This window comes from Pinus tabuliformis, chromosome 1_1, assembly GCF_031772625.1.
Source record: "Pinus tabuliformis cultivar Carrire ecotype Pingquan chromosome 1_1, CPIR1, whole genome shotgun sequence".
Taxonomy (NCBI): domain Eukaryota; kingdom Viridiplantae; phylum Streptophyta; class Pinopsida; order Pinales; family Pinaceae; genus Pinus; species Pinus tabuliformis.
Window position 1 is genome coordinate 542,705,099 of NC_142297.1, and position 17,646 is coordinate 542,722,744.

Below are 17,646 nucleotides of genomic sequence, written 5' to 3' on the forward strand. Positions count from 1 at the left end.
TTGAATGTGTGTTGTTTGATCCAGGTGGATCTCCATATACTAGTGGCATGGTAAAAGGCTCAAAATTCAAAGTTGTAGAAAATTCATGAACTTGACACTAGATTGAAGTGCTTGTCACCCTTATTCCAACAGCGTGAATGGCACTCCAATCCGATTCTGTATGAAGAAGATAGAGGCAGTCAAATTTTAAGGTTGACTTACAAATGTGGCAGGCTGAAGGACGGCACAATTTGGCAGAAACCCGGCACCAAAATCCGGTGGGTTTTCTAGGAAAATTTGTAAGACGCTTAATTCGTCCAATAACCCTAAGGTTTGAGAAATTTCATAATCAGGGTTATAAGTTTAAAAAAAGGGCGGCAAGCCATGGCCTCCACCGCCCCTGATGGAGCCCACAACAGATTTATATTTTAAAAAATAGTGGTGGGCGTCCATGACCCCGCTGCCCCCAAAACCACACAACAACCATATATTAAAAATAGTGTTGGGGGTCGGGCTATCAACCCCACCACCCCTCCACTTCATATGTTTCAACGTAAGACCAACGGAGAATGGGGGAGTGGGTCACCAGACCTGCTGCTCATAACATTTAACTTTCAACTATTATGTTTTAAAATGGGAGGGGCAAGATTTTATCCCCCAACCCCTACTCAACTACCACACGTTTTTAACCATCGCGCCAATGGACTCCGTTGGGAGGTCCTCCGTCCACATCATATTTAAAAAATTATGAGCAACACCACCAAGGGGGAGTAGCATGGATTTCGAGGTTATTATTTTGTAGGAGGGTAGAACCTTGAGCGGCCTATGGCAGGGGGCGGAATCTTACCTAAGCACATTTTTCAGAGGGTCAATTATGATCCAGTGTCAGAATTGGGTGAGTTTTATATCGATTTTTCACCTCTCGATGAGAGAAACTCAAACGTGATGTCAGTTTCTGCAATAAATCTCTCCACTTTTTGGCCATTTTCTAGATTGGAGGTATAAGACTCCTTATGTAAATGTTGATTGTACTTCTTTCTCTTTTATGCCACTTAATGAATGAAGACCTTCCCATTGATCAAGCAAGGCTCAAAGACGTAGTCCAAATTGGACGAACTCTATTATCAAGTCTCTTTTCTTCTTTTCATGCATTATGTGTTTTCTCTCTTCTTTCATGTGCACATTAAGTTTCTATGGTTAAGCTGCAAATTTGTTCATGTAATTCTTTAATACATCTATAAGCAAAAGATTTTGGATCAAGTGGTATCAGAGCAGGTCTTTGTAGATGTGAATTGCATGTTTGTATGCTAACAATAAATAGGCTTTGAAGAGGCAAAGGGAAACTAAATTATTTCGATCTAGAAGTGGGGCATGCACATCGAAGGAGAAACATGGAAGATGACAAGGCTTGTTATGAGGAGGAGCAAAATTACCACAAAGCCTTCTATACAATGGCAGAAAAGGTTGATCAGTTGTTTTCAAGGCTGGAGAAAGCAGAAGAGAGAAATCCAGAAGAACAAGATTTGGTACATGGAAATTATGGAGAAGAGCCCACTCCTTCTCCTTCCATGAGTGAGTGAAAGTTGTTCTTCCTCTCATCACCATCATCATAGGAATTCAAGGGATGCATCTAATAAACCTTTCTTTAAATTAGGTGTCAAAATTTATCTTCCCATGTATAATGGTGAAAGTAATGAAGAAAAGCTTGATAACTGGATTAGGCATATTGAAATCTACTGCAGGATTCAACAGAGCGAAGACAACAAGGAAAAGATTCAGTTGGATTCTCTTTGGCTGAGTGGCACTGCTCTCGTTTGGTGGGAGAGAAAGTTGTGAAGCAGTAAGAGTTTGGGTAATCTTCTTTCCTCATGGTCCAGTTTTATTTCTACATTAAATGATCAATCTTATCCCTTGGGTTATAAGAAAAAATCCGTAATGGATTGGCAATACTTAAGGAAAGGCAGAGATCAAGGTGTTCAAAGATTTATCGAGGAGTTTAGAAAACAAGCACTTAATTTGGGAATTGCACTTGACTCACCTGAAGTAGTAACTAAGTATATTGGACCATTACATAGTTACATTAGGCATTCATTATTATTGTTTGAACCAACTACTATTGACTTGGCCAGTGTAAAGGTCATTCATCTTAAGAACATGGGAAAAATGAAAGGGATGATCATTCCAAGAAACCACCATTTAAACCTCCAAATGGCAAATCCAAAGTGAAATAAAAGGGAAAGGAATAAAGGACGACATCAAGCAAGAAAGATGAAGGAGAGAAGCCTTATTTCACTCACTACAAAAAGGAAGTTCATGATGACGATCATTGTTGGAAATTGTACCTAGAAAAGAGACCAAAGAGGTATGGAGGAAAGGGCAAGCAAAAGACAGTGGAAACTATGCAGCAAGACCTTGGATATGATTTCGGAGATGAAGCATTGATCACAACAGCAGGAACAAAAAAAAGTACTCTTACACCTCATGTTAATTCTGAATCACAGGAAATCACTAGTTCAACATATAGGTCTCTTCCTAATGAGCAAAAGAGAATTGAGTTATTTCATATTAGAGTTGTCATAAATCATAGAAAATAGAAAACTCTATTTGATACGGGATCCCAAGCAAATTTAATTTTAGAGTCCTTGGTAAAGAATCTAGGCTTAAAAACCAAACTGCATCCAAAACCGTATCTGCTTCGATGGATATATGATAAAGCAAAATTGAATGTAACTTGATTTTATACCATTGGATACCTATGGCATGATGTTTGGGAGTCCATATTTATATGATAGAAAAGTAGTCTTCTTCCGTCATGAAAACAAATACCAAATCACAAAATATGGGGTAGAATATATTGTAAGGGCTCATCAAACTAGAATCAATGATAGCCTTGTAAGTGCAGGACAAATGAAGAGGTTGGCGAATTCCAGTAAGGGATGCATGGTTATGGTTGTAAGAAGAAAGGATGAAGAATTTCCCGATGCTTTCCATAGTTGTAATCATGTGCATAAAAAGGAATTATGTGAATTAATTTCTAACTATTATGAGATGTTTCAAGAACCAAGGGGATTACCTCCAAAGAGAGAAATCCAACATGAGATCCATTTTCAACATGACGCTCCTTTTCCAAACATTTGCATGTACAGGATGTCGACTATTGTGTAGAATTCCTGCAGAAACTTCGATAGATCTAGAATTCTAGTTAAATTAAACACAAGTAATTTGCTGATATTCAAGAGAGGAGAGAAAGAATTTTCTCCATAAAAACAATGTATTAAATTAATGAACAATAGTAATACATGAGCAACCAAACATCTAATCCCAAAGGGAGGTGGTTATATAGAAATTGCCAAATCTAGAAAACTAGGAAAAAAGTAGTAAAAAAACTAGAAAAGGCTAAGAAAAGCTAAAGGGAGGCCTAAAATAGAAACAATGACTCAAGACAACCTATGCCAACTATCAGCCATGAGGAAAGCATGAGGAGGGGCGCATTTCCCAAGGAAGGCAACTTTAAAACATGCTAAAATGGTTCGGGGGACCAAATCCCTTGATTTAAGGGGGAATCTTCATGTGGGGCACCAATCGTCAAATAACTCAAGTGGATGAGGTGTGGTTAGGTGTGAACATGCACTTAGATGTCTAAATGGTTTAGGAAAGTGGTTGGACCAATATTTCCATAATATTAAGCCTTTAAAGGCAAAAAACAAGGGAAAGTTGGTCCATCGAGCTAGTTTACCAGAAACCAAGTGTGAACATGATTTTTAGTGCATGTCGCTAAGTCAAGGGCACTTAGGCTAAAAAATGAATGTAGATGTTAGGATTATATTCCAACAACCCCCCTTCATCCTAAATCACTTATCTAAACTAAGTCCCGTCCAAGATGCCATGTTAGGTACTCAGGTACAATAAATAAAAGATCATCATAAAATGAAGAAAGAGGGAAAACCTCATGGGAACATCCCCCCCCCCCCACCACCAAAAGAGGAAAAAAGGGCTAAGTGGCCAGAAGAGCCTAATCAGCCATCTCGAGCACTCCAAACATAGCTCTCAATTATGAATATTTCTTTTCAGTGAAATACTTGGTGAAGATGTCTATAACCTGCTGCTTAGTCGAGAAGTATTGCAGTGATATGACTCGATCACGGATCAGCTCATGGATGTAATTCATGTGAATCTCGATGTGCTTGGTCCTCTGCCTATGAACTGGATCAATTGATATCTGAATGGACTACCGCTTGTCACAAAATATGACAGTCCGAAGTGGATACTGAATACCAAACTCGGAGAGAAGCCCCTGCAACCAAATAGCTTGTGTAGTTGCGTTTACTGCACCTCTATACTCTGCCTCGGTTGTAGATAAAGAAATCATGGATTTCTTCTTCATAGACCAGAAAAAAACCCTAAATCAAAGCTAAAAACATAACCAAATGTGGACTTGCGTTTTGTACCATCACCGGCCCAATCAGAAGCTGTGTATCCAATCAATGAAAGTGGGCAATCTGCCACATAAAAGATACCAAAACTGGAAGTACCTTTCACATATTTAAGGATTCTCTTTGCATCTTTCCAGTGAAGCTCATAGGGATCTTGCATATATATGGAGCAAACTCATACTGAAAAATATATATCAAGTTAGGTGTGAGTAAGATGCAACAAACTCCCAATCAACCACCGATATAATGTATTGTCCACCAAAGTTGTAGTACCTGCATCCTCAAATCTAATCCCCGAAAGAAAGAGAGATGTTGTTGGCTTCCATTTCGTCATTTGAAAGCGAACAAGTAGATGTGATTCATACTTAGTCTATGCCATCTTGATCCCTGAAGTAGACTGAGAAACTTCAAGACCAAGAAAGTAGTGCAACAGTCCCAAATTTGTCATGGAAAATCAATCGTGCAATGTTGATTTTGCTGAATCAATAGTTTAGGTAAGGTTCCCTGTCATCAGCAAATAGTCTACATAAAGTACTATCAGCAAAAGGGAATCATCATGTTGCAGCAAATAAACATTCGGATCAGATTTGCATTGAATGAATCCAATGGAAAGCAGGAAAGAATCCATCTTTTCATACCAGGATCTGGGAGCTTGTTTTAGGCCATACAAAGATTTCTTTAATATGCAAACGAGGGAAGAGTTTTGAATGTATCCCTATGGTTGTTCCATATATATCTCCTCCTTGAGATATCCATGAAGATATGCACTCTTCACATTCATGTGATGAAATTCCCATCTACAAGAAGCAGCAATGGCTAAAACTAATCGAATGGAGTCCATTTTTGCAACAGGTGCAAATGTCTCTGTGTAGTCTATGCCATGTACCTGTGAGTATCATTTTGCAACAAGTCGAGCTTTGTACTTTCTGATCTCACCATCTACAGCAATATTTTTTCAATAGATCCATTGGCATCGAACAAGCTTTCTTCCTTTAGGAAGTGGAACCAAGTCCCATGTGTTGTTTTCCATGAGAGCAAAGTACTCTTCATCCATGGCAGCCTCCCAAAGCGGGTTTCCAGTAGCCTCAGAGTGTGACTATGGATCTGAACCAAGTGTCATATAGCAATGTATGGGAAGAAATTTTTTTGTGGAAGCGAGGGCTTGAGGAGCCCCAAAAAACTGTGATCTAGTCCTTCTCGCATCCATACGATGCCCGACTAGTTCACCCGCATCTTGCAGGGTTTTCTTTGCCCAAGTTGGAAACTGAGTTGGAGCAGCCATGACCTACTCCTCATACTCTGAATCAAACCCAAGAGACTTCTTTGATGGCTACTCTGAAGTACTCAAAGAAGTTTCGTACTCCTCCTCATCAGTGGCAACAAGTGGTTCCTCAGCAGGGTCTGCTGAAAAATCATGCAGTGATTCTTCTTCAAACTTCACACTTCGAGCTACAAGGAACTTTTTAGTGTGAGATTCCAAAAATATATATCCTTTGACACTGTCAGGATATCCAAAAAAGATACATTCAACACTTTGAGGCTCCAAATCCTTCCTCTTATCTGTCGGAATGTGAACCCATGCTCGTGAACCAAAAAATGCGAAAGTGCGACACTTTCGGTTTCTTACCGGTCCAACATTCAAATGGAGTGGTGCCTTTAAGTGATTTTTGAGGAATGTGGTTCTGAATGTATGCTGCACAATTAATAGCTTTAGCGCATAACTTAGGAGCTAATGATTTGGACTGTAGCATACAATTGGCCATCTCTTTTAACGATCGATTTTCCTCTCTGCGACACCAGTCTGTTGTGGTGTATATGGCACTGTGTGTTGTAGTTGTATACCTGCATCAATACAAAGTTGTTTCACATCTTTGTTGACATACTCCCCCCCATTATCAGCATGGAGTATCTTAATCTTACACCCAAACTCATTCTCAAAAAGTTCTTTAAATTCCATAAGGCATTCAAATACTTTCGATTTTTATTTCATAAAAAAATAACCAAGTAAAGTGAGAAAAATCATCTATGAAGGTGAGTACATATCAAGCCTTACTTATTGAAGGTTGCAGGAATGGGCCCATGATGCCACTTTGAATCAGCCCAAGAGATGAAGAATCTCTTTGTGCCTTCCCTTTGTCAAACTTTTTCTCCGATGCTTGCCAAGAATGCATCCTTGACATACACCGTTTGTGAATTTAATAGAGGGCAATTATTCTACGATGTTTTCCTTGTTGAGTTGATGCAAGTACTTATAGTTTAGATGGCCAAATATTTCATGCCATAACCTATTGATATCATTATATTGTGATAGAAATACAGTTCTAATAGATTTAGGAACAAAGTGGGAGAAGAAATACAAACAAGAACTGTGATCTGCAATTCCATGTTCAAGCTGTGAGCCCATGGAAATGTCAGTAATCACTGCGGAGTCCAGAGTGAACTCCACCTTCCTTCTAGAGATGGAATGAGTGATATGATATATCAAGAGAATATTTGTTGACAATGAGGGAACATGAAGCACATTTGTGAAGCGTCCCCCTTCAAGGTCTATAATTCCTTCTCTGCACACCTTTGCGGGTGTTGCATCTCCCAAGTAAATTGGGGATCTGGTGCTTTCTTTGATGGAGGAAAATTCATCTTTTGATGCAGCCATATGGTTCGATGCACCTGAATCAAGGATCCAATTTGATGGAGTGGATGTGACAACCATAAAGCATGACCATCTTGTGCTCTTCCACTCCCATCTCCTGTTCTGTTATCATCCTTCTTCTTTGCATTCTTGGGCATGGTGAGATTGTGCTGCTATAAATGCTTAGCCATCTCATCGATTGTTTTCCTCATGCAATTTTCTTTGGGATGAAAACCTTTGGAACAGTAGTTGCAAAGTTTTATTTCCTTATTCTTGTTACCCTTAGGCAAAGAAGAGATTTCTAAATATTGTACGGGTCTCTCCTTCTTCAATTCATTAAATTTGCCCTTCCCTCTTTGCTTGTCTCTTCCACTGTTCTTTGGAGCATCAGTAGCCCCAAGTGCTTGGTTCTTTGAATGCTTCATGGCACCAATTTGGACTAACTTAGCTTGATATTGATTCAATGCTGCAATGAAGTCATTCAATGGAGGCATTTTCCATTTTTCCTGTGCCAATTTAGATGCTTGAAAAGTCGATACAAATACGGAATATTCAGGGCCTAATTTCGAGAGAATCGAACGGATGAGTTGATCTTCCTCTTTCTTGACTCCACATGCATCAAGTTCAATGAGGAGGGATTTAAACTTGGTGAAGTATTCTTACAGGTTTCTGAAATGAGTTGGAGTGAAGGATATGAGGTCATTCTCTAGTTGATGCACTCTCATTTCATCCTGCTTGCCGAATAGTCCTTCCAATGTGGTCTAGACTGCATTAGGAGTAGTGACTCCGCTGACATGAAAGAATATTTCTTTGCAAATTGATATGCATATCAACCCAATTACTTCATCTAATTTATTGAAATACTTGATCTTCTCTACTGCAGAAGTCGGTTCAGTCTTCATTCCCATTGTTACCCTGTAAAGCCCTTTGCTTCGGAGGAGCAGAATGATCTCTGTCTTCCATTCGAAGTAACTGAAAGGATTTAGAACGATTTTTATGGGCTGAGAGAGATGATCCATTTATGCTTGCTGCATCTCTTGATGATCTATACTTGCAAATCAAACTGTGTACAATCCACTAGATTCGAACTAGCTCTGATACCATGTAGAATTCCTTTAGAAACACCGATAGATCTAGAATTATAGTTAAATTAAACACAAGTTGTTTTCTGATATTCAAGAGAGGAGAGAAAGAATTTTCTCCATAATATCAATGTATTAAATCAATGAACAATATTAATATATGATCAACCAAACCTCTAATCCCAAAGGGAGGTGGTTATATAGAAATTGCCGAATCTAGAAAATTAGGAAAAAACTAGTAAAAAAACTAGAAAAGGCTAAGAAAAGTTATAGGGAGGCCTAAAATAGCAACAATGACTTAAGACAACCTATTCCAACTATCAACCACGAGGAAAGCATGAGGAGGGGTGCATTTCCCAAGGAGGCAACTTTAGAACATGCTAAAATGCTCCGGGGGACCAAATCCCTTGATTTAAGGGGGAATCTTCATGTGGGGCGTCAATCCTCAAATAACTCAAGTGGATGAGGTGTGGTTAGGTGTGAACATGCACTTAGATGTATAAATGGTTTAGGAAAGTGGTTGGACCAATATTTCCAAAATATTAAGCCTTTAAGGGAAAAAAACAAGGGAAAGTTGGTCCACTGAGCTTGTTTACCAAAAATGAAGTTTTAACATGATTTTTAATGTGTGTGGCTAAGTCAAGGATACTTAGGCTAAAAAATAAATGTAGATGTCAATATTATATTCCAACATATTAGGGTGGAGGAGTTCAAAAGCAGATGCAAGAACTATTTAACCAAGGGGTCATTAGACCAAGTACTTCTCTATGTGGCTCATTGATTGTCTTAGTGTCAAAGAAAGATGGCACATGGAGCATGAGCCTGGAATACCGAGAGCTAAACAAAATCATGGTGAAAATTTGTTACCCTATCCCTTGGATTGATGATTTACTATATCAATTAAAGAATGCTATCTATTTCACCAAATTTGATTTGTGTAGTGGTTTTCACCAGGTCCGAATTGTAGAGAAGGATGTGGAAAACCGCCTTCAAGAGCAAACAGGGGTTGTTCAAATGGATGGTGATGCCATTCAGACTTTGTAATGCTCCAGCCATTTTCATGAGGGTCATGAATGAACTTTTTAGGCCTTTCATTGATGAATGTGTTCTTGTATATCTAGATGATATTCTTGTCTTTAGTATAAATTGGAATGGACACGTATGCCATCTAAAGAAAGTGCTTGATGTACTAAAAAAAAAACTCTATGTAAAATTGCCAAAGTGTGAGTTTGGGAAAACCTATTTAGTTTACCTAGTTCATATTGTTGGTCATGGTCAATTAAAAATCGATCCTTCTAAAGTTGAATAAATTGAAAATTGGCCTAAGCCTACTAGTGTAACTGAGTTTTGCAGCTTTTTCGATGTAGTATTGTATTAATGGAGGAGATTTATTATCAATTTCTCTATTATTGCAGCAGCTCTACACACACTGACAAGCGTAAGGAAATTATTTCAATGGGGGGGAAGCAACATAAGTCCTTTGAAGCATTAAAAGAAAAGATAAGAACCACACCGGTCTTGGCCTTACCAGATCTCCAACAAGCATTCGAGATCGATACAAATGACAATGGATATTCCATGGGATTTGTTTTGATGCAACAAAAGAAGTCGATATGTTACCATTTAGACAAATTCTCTCAGGCCGTGATAAACTATCCCACTTATGACAAAGATTTATATGCCTTGGTCTAGAGTGTGAAAAATGGAAACACTACCTGATCGGCAAGGAGACCATCATCCACATAGATCATTAGCCCTTACAGTATCTTCAGTCACAAACCAAGCTGCAGCAAGCTCTTCATTTCAGGTGGATGGGTTTTCTTTAGAAATTTCATCTGGTAATAAAGTATAAGAAGGGCACTAGCAAAAAAGTGGTCGATATGCTATCTCACCCTCCTATTTCTACTTCTGTTATTTTGCATAATGCTTCGTTATCTTTCGAAAGTTATGATGAACAATATGCTAACAATGATGACTTTAAGGAGATTTATGAAAAACTAACCCATGGTTCATAGATGGAAAAATATCACTTGCATGGGAAGTTGTTGTATCACCTTGGAAAATTGTGCATACCCACAGGAGAAAGGGTACATGTAATCTGGGAGGCACACACCTCCCTTGTGTCTAGTCATTTTGGTGTTGAAAAAACTTTGTGTTATTTACAAAGATTTTTCTTTTGGCCTCATATGGAGAACATTGTGACATGCTATGTAAAGGGATGTGTGATGGGCTCTGTTTCAAAGCCCTTTAATAGAAAACTCGGGCTCTACACATCGCTCCCCATTCCGAGTCATTCATGGGAAAGTGTGTCGATGGATTTTGTAGGAGGTTTGCCTTTGTCTAGAAAATTTCACGACTATCTGTATGTAGTCATTGACCGTTTTAGTAAAATGTTTATTTTAATGCCTTGTAAAAGGTAGATCACTGCAGAGCAGACTGCTTATCTTTTCTTTCAGCATGTTTTGGTCCATTTTGGGTTGCCCAGATCGATTGTGTCATATCGGGACTCTCGTTTTCCTGGAGAGCTTTGGACCAACTTGTGGAAGATGATGGACACCAAGTTGAAAAGAAGCATGACATTTCATCCATAGACCAACAGACAAGAAAAGGTTTTCAACCGTATAGTGGTACACTTGTTGCAAGGCTATTGTGGAAAACATCCTAAGTTGTGGGATGAGCACCTTCCATATGTGCAACATTCCTACAATCGAGCAGTGCACTCATCTATGTGTCGTTCACCATTTGAGACATGTTTTGGCTACCTGCCCAAAGATCGTTTTGATATGGTCTTTGGAAAGGACAATGACTCCAGTGGACGTGATGATAGGGACAAAGCGCAACGGTTCATCCAGCGGATCTAGTTGATTCACCAAGCAGTACATGAGCAGTTGGAAAAAACATAATCCTGATACAAGGCTCGACATGACAAACATTGAGTCAGCGATCAATTTCAAGTGGGCGACAAAGTGTGGTTCCATATCATCAAGGACAAAATGAAGGGAGAAGGGAATAAATTGCAACCAATCCGATATGGTCCATTCACCATCTTGGAGAAGATTGGAGACAATGCCTTCCATCTCGATTTGCTGACATATATGCAAATGTACTCCATAGTGAATGTGGAAAATTAAAGATTTATGAGCCACTATTGATTATGGACACTGAAGAGGTGGGATCAGTTCCTATAGTTGATGAATTTTCACTAGAGTATCTCGATGAGTTTCCTGAAGATATCATCTTTGATAGAAGAACCATGACTTCATGACGGGGAGATGTGGAGTGCATTCGAGTTGGTTTCAAAGGGATGCACCCTCACAAGGAAAAATGGCTAGAAAAGGAAAGGGTGAGCGAACAATTCCCTCACTTAAGAATTGACTAATAACGCTTTTGGTGGTCCAAAAGCTCCTCAATGGAGAGGATTGATCTAGGTGGATCTCTAGATACTAGTGGCATGGTAAAAGGCTCAAAATTCAAAGTGGCAGAAAATTAACGAACTTGACACGAGATCGAAGCGATCATCGCATTGATTCCAACGGTGTGAACGACACTCCAATCCAAGTTCGTATGAAGAAGATAGAGGCAGTCAAAGTTTAAGGTTGACTTACACATGTGGCTAGCTTAAGGACGGCGCAATTTGGCAGAAAACCATCACTAAAATCTAGTGGGTTTTCCAGGAAAATTTGTAGGATGCATAATTCTTCTAATGACCCTAAGGTTCAAGAAATTTCATAATTAGGGTTATAATTTTTAAAAAAGGGTGGCAAGCCATGACCCCCGCCGCCCTCGGTGGATCCCACAATAGATTTATATTAAAAAAAAGAGGGGCGAGAAGTCATGACCCCACTGCCCTTGGAACCACACAACAACCATATATTAAAAATAGTGTTGGGGGGTGGGCGGTTAACCCCACCACCCCTCCAATTCATATTTTTCAACGTAATACCGACAAAGAATGGGTGAGTGGGCCACCGAACCCGCTGCCTATAACATTTAACTTTCAACTATTATGTGTTAAAATGGGAGGGGCAGGATTTGATCCCCCGACCCCTCTTCAACTACTGCACGTTTTTAACCATCGCAGCAACTAACTCCGTTGGGGGGTCCTCTAGCCACATCGTATTCAAACATTTCTGAGCAGTGGAACCTGGGGGGGAGTGGCATGGATTTTGAGGTTATTATTTTGTAGGAGGGCGGAATCTTGAGCAACTTGTGACAGGGGGAGGAACCTTTCTTGAGCACATTTTTCAGAGGGTTAATTTTGGTCCAGTGTCAGAATTGGGCGAGTTTTATATCTATTTTTCACCTCTCGGTGACAAGAACTCAACGGTGATGTCAGATTCTACAACAAAGCTCTCCATTTTCGGCCATTTTCCAGATTGGAGGTATAAGACTCCTTATATAAATGTTGATTGTACTTCTTTCTCTTTTATGCCACTTAATGAATGAAGGACTCCCCATAGATCGAGCAGGGCTCGGAGACGTAGTCCAAATTGGACGAACTCTGTTATCAAGTCCCTTTTCTTCTTTTCATGCCTTATGTGTTTTCTTTTTTCTTTCATGTGCACATTAAGATTCTATGGTTAAGTTGCATATTGTTCATGAAATTATTTAATACATCTATAAGAAAAAGATGTTGGATCACTGTTGTATTAATTCATCGCCTTAACTTGTGGGCTATTTTGCATGTTAGCTCATGATGTCATTATGCTCATGTGTTCCTTTCAAGCTACGTACTACTACAAGATTCCAAGGGGAAAAATTCCTTTTCCCTTTGTGCGTTGGAACCTTCATGCATCACTTTTGACTTTCCGCAGGGTCACACACTTTCTCTCACCAAAGTTATCATACCTCACTCTACATGTTTTCACAGTCAACGCTTAACATTACCACCCACTGTTGGGAATCCTACTCCAAACGGTGTGAGGTCTAGTTGGGACTTCATATCAGGGAGATCCATTAAATGTTGGCAGGTCCAACACTGTCAAATGGTTGATGGATCATTGGTCCTATGTTGACCAATGCTCAATGTTATCTGCTTGAGCTTCAATTGTTCCTATTATTTCTCTTTTCTGATTTAGATCTCTCATGGATATGAAAGCATTAATCCTTCCTGAGATTAGTCTTCCTTGAAAAATCCAACCTCCCACATACAATCATAAAATATATGAATACATAGGTTATTGAGAAGAATACAAAACTGTTAAATAAATAAAATATTTACAGAAAGCCCACTCCAGCCTAATTTACATAAATTGGCCCATTCTTTCGCTAAGCTAGATCTTGGCTTTAAAATCCTCTCTTGTACACACTCTCTACACTCACACACTCTAACTCCTCTCTTTATTCATTTTACATAATGAAATACAAAAGGATCCTGAACTAATGCAATTAAGATCCATAAATTCCTCGCCTAAACCTCTAATCTAGGACTTCTAGATCCATTATATCCTATAAGAGATCTAACTTCCCTCATTTTTCTCTAACTCTCTCAATATTATCTAGATATATTAATAGGAATAGATTTGATTACAATTTCATTCCTAAATACATATTTTCTAGAAGCTCCTCACAAACTTAGGAAAATACAATAATGAATTCATTACATTTAATTACTGGAATTAGGGAACGAACTCCCTTGGTAAATGAAACAACCCCTAGGTATATTCAAAAGGATTTGACTTGGAAGTGGAATGCTCCTGCATCAAATTCTCTCCACCACAAGTCCAACACCTTAAAGGTATCCTACCACCGTCTTTATTATGTTGCTCCTCGGGTTGAGGTCTATGTCACCTCTTAGTTTCACTGAGCTTCTTATGAGGTGCCACATTCTCCTTGTGACCTGCATCCTGAGATCTTCCTCACTTCTTATTCCATTTTCCTTTAGTCTTCTCATTACCTTTCAAGTCCCGCTTGAACTCAAGCTTGCACTTTGACTACCCATAACATTGCTTCAACTTCTCGACGACTTCCTCCGATGTCCGAGGCTCATCATACTCAATCTAACCTTTGAATGTTAATGAAATTCCATTGATTAACCTTTGGACATTTCTTTTCTCATCCTTGAGATAGGGCACATACCTCAACAACTCTAGAAATTTGGTCGTGTACTCTTCATCTGTCATGGAACCCATCTTGAGCTCATGGAATTCCTTGACCTTTAAGTTATAATACATCTCATATAGGTACTTCTTCCTGAAGAGTTTTTCAAACACATTCCAAATTAGTTCCTCTTCCCTGATGCCTCTAACATCCATAATATCCTCCCACCATATATTTAATTTTCCCTTGAGACTGGAGATGTCTATCTTGGTTTTCATATTTTTTGAATAATCATGCAACCTGAAGAACTTCTTCATCCCAAGCAGTCATGCTTCAGCATCTTATGGTTTCTTCATTTCTCCATCAAAAGTAGGAGGCTTTCCTTTATTGAACTCATCTGGAAAGTATCCCTTCTCACTCCTCCTATAAGGATGTTGGCGGTGATGACAATAATGTCTCTCATAACGAGAGCAAGAATAGAATCCATGAGTGTTATCCCTCTTGTCAGGTGTGTCCAAGGATCTTCCACCTCTCATTGTATCATCCTTGTCCATCCTATACCCCTTTTGAGACTTGCTTCCATTTGCACAATTTGTATTTTCTTCCTGTCCCTGACTAATCCATATGTTCTCCTACTTATGTAAATCATAAAGGCTCTAACGAATTACTACATTAACCTTAGTTTTCTTTTCCCGAGCTCTCGAAATTGTTTCCTATGCCTCAATGATTTGCACATTGTATGCCTTGCAACTCACAATTTATGCCTTCAAACTTCTCAATGTATCTGCCAAACCAAGAGAATGCCCCTCTCCCTACTACTCAACTAATCTCTCTCATCCTACCAATGTCTCTTACAGCCTGTATGGAGAGTCATATGAAATGTACTTGACTCTTCTGCTCTTCATCTATTGGCCTTATATTTCCTAAAATATGTCATTGTTACCTATGTAAAACATAATCAAAATCATACCTCAAGGTATCTCAAGGGAGGCTATTGCATCTACACAGGTCAATCTAGATTAGCACAATACAACATCATAAACATACCAGCTCATACATGGATATCATAACCATAGTAACCATCATTCATGGATGATAAACAAATATACAACCTACATGCATGCATAACAATCTACCTTTACACCAAGGTCCAGTGTTGCAACCTCGCTCTGATACCACCATGTAACCACCCCATCCCACACTTACCTACTTTTACAAGATCTCCAAGTAAATATGAGTTGATAGTTACTATGACATGACCAAAAATAAAATTCCTAGTTATGGAAACGGGGTCTACTAACTAGAAACATATTGAAATCTCTCATGGACATCAAATCACCTAGGTGTCAAACCACAACCCCCAGTGCTTAGATCCTGAACTAAAACTTCTTTTTAACTGACTCATAGACTAGCCACACGCATAAGTTGTTGTGAGTATAGCTTCAAAGCTCTAGCCACACGTACAGGACTCCCTCCGTGCAGTTTCAACAAAAATTTCCCAGTTCTAAGCATGCGACCATAAAATTAGTGCCACATTTTCAGGGCTAGCGTATAGGCCACTACCTAGAACAACCGAAAACTTTCCAGAATCAAGTTTAATGTGATGAAAAGTTTATATGATAAGTACTAAGGATATATCTTACTTAGAAGTTTCCAAATACATGAGACATTTTGTCAAACACGTGGTAAACATAGTAACTACAGGTCGTGAATGCATATATGTTCAATGTATCGTTTACTTCATCAAGGAATCAGCAAAAATGCTCAGTTCCCTCTCAAACTAGCTGCAACAACACTAGTTAGCTCATGCAGTCACATAACTATTCAATAACTTATCAAATCATAAATAGGATCCATAACAAAAGCACATCATTTAACCATGCCTATAACCAACATTCAACTAGAGTAAATCCATGACAAGCTAGTCATAAAATCAACATCATAACCAGTAAATGTCCTCATTGATCACAATAAAAAAATAACTCATATTAACATATGCAAATGCCAACCAAGTCAGGTAATTTCATGTACCACCTGACCACAGATTGGGATGAACCAAATATCTCTTTCAACCAATCACCCTCATGCCATATTCTAAGCATGAATGTGGTATCTCATTGGATAAATAAAAACATAACCAACCTGGTTGCCTCCAAATTTATTCACCATACTCAAAGGAATGTTCCTGTCCCCACCTATCCATTATCAGTTCCAAGATAAATCCCATCTCCACCCTTGACCCTTTGGAATTTCTCGAGACCATCTCCCTAGGATTCAAAGTGTATCAACCAACTAAATCTTAAACCAAACAAGGTAGCCACAATTGTACCATGTCTATCCTGGAAATTATAAGAACGGGCTTAAAACCACTATCAATCCATGAAAATCCCATGCCAATGACAAAACAGAAACCAAATAACCAAAAGCATGTGCCATGCATCCAAGTCTCAGCAATGAAATCATGCATTCAACATGTTACCTGCAATGTCCTCTTGTTTTAGATGCTTTCCCAACCTTTTCCTTATGCCCCCTTGCTTTCCTTTACTTTTCATTTGCTTTCTTGTGTCCAAGTGTTTCCTCTCTCTTCTCTTAGAACTCTATTTCTGAAAGTGATCAAAGATAGAACTGACAAAAGTTTTCAATTGTTTCTTTGGTGGCTTTTTATCATTGATGTATATTCACTTCCTTTCCTTTTTCCTTTTCTCTTCATTTTCCCTCATCTTCTCTCTAATTTCCCTTTCATGCATATTTGTGTCTTTTCGTCTTCCTTTTCTCATATTTTCCTTTATTCCTCATATTCAATTGTAATTTATAGCCTCTTTGCCTTTTCCAATGCCTTGGCCAAATTCCATATCCATTAATTAACCACAAGTGATGTCCACTATAGTTTTTTCCCTCCATTCAGCTTGGAATAAGTGTCTCGTGACCTTGGTTTAATTTATTTACATAAAAAATCAACCTGGGGTTGTTACATCCCACTTGTTATATTCCTACCAGTGTAGGTGTCAATCCTATGTATGATTATCAGACACATCCACATAATTCAAGGGTTAGTAGCACAAGTGTGAGCTACGGGTACTCAATTCCTCCATGGCTACAAGGGAAAAATTGGACTCATTCACATGGTTGCAATCCAACACATCGTAATCAGTCATTATTAGGTAGGCCAACCTACTTGGCTCAAGAAGCAAACTCAACAAGTTTGGGAACTAGAGATTCTGGAGGCCATCAAGCATAGGGGTGCATATGTTTTTGTTGTAACCACATTAGGATGTGTATTTTGGATGGATTTCCTCTTTCTCTTGTTACATGAGGATTTTTTATTATAACCTAGGTCATTTTATTCCATAATGTTTGTGGCATTGTAATCAAAATCCATCTTAGAAGCAAAATTCATATTCTATTACAATGGAGAAATCCTAGCTGAGAATGAAAATTGAATTTTTGTTCTACATTTACATACCAAATGATTTACAACAACACA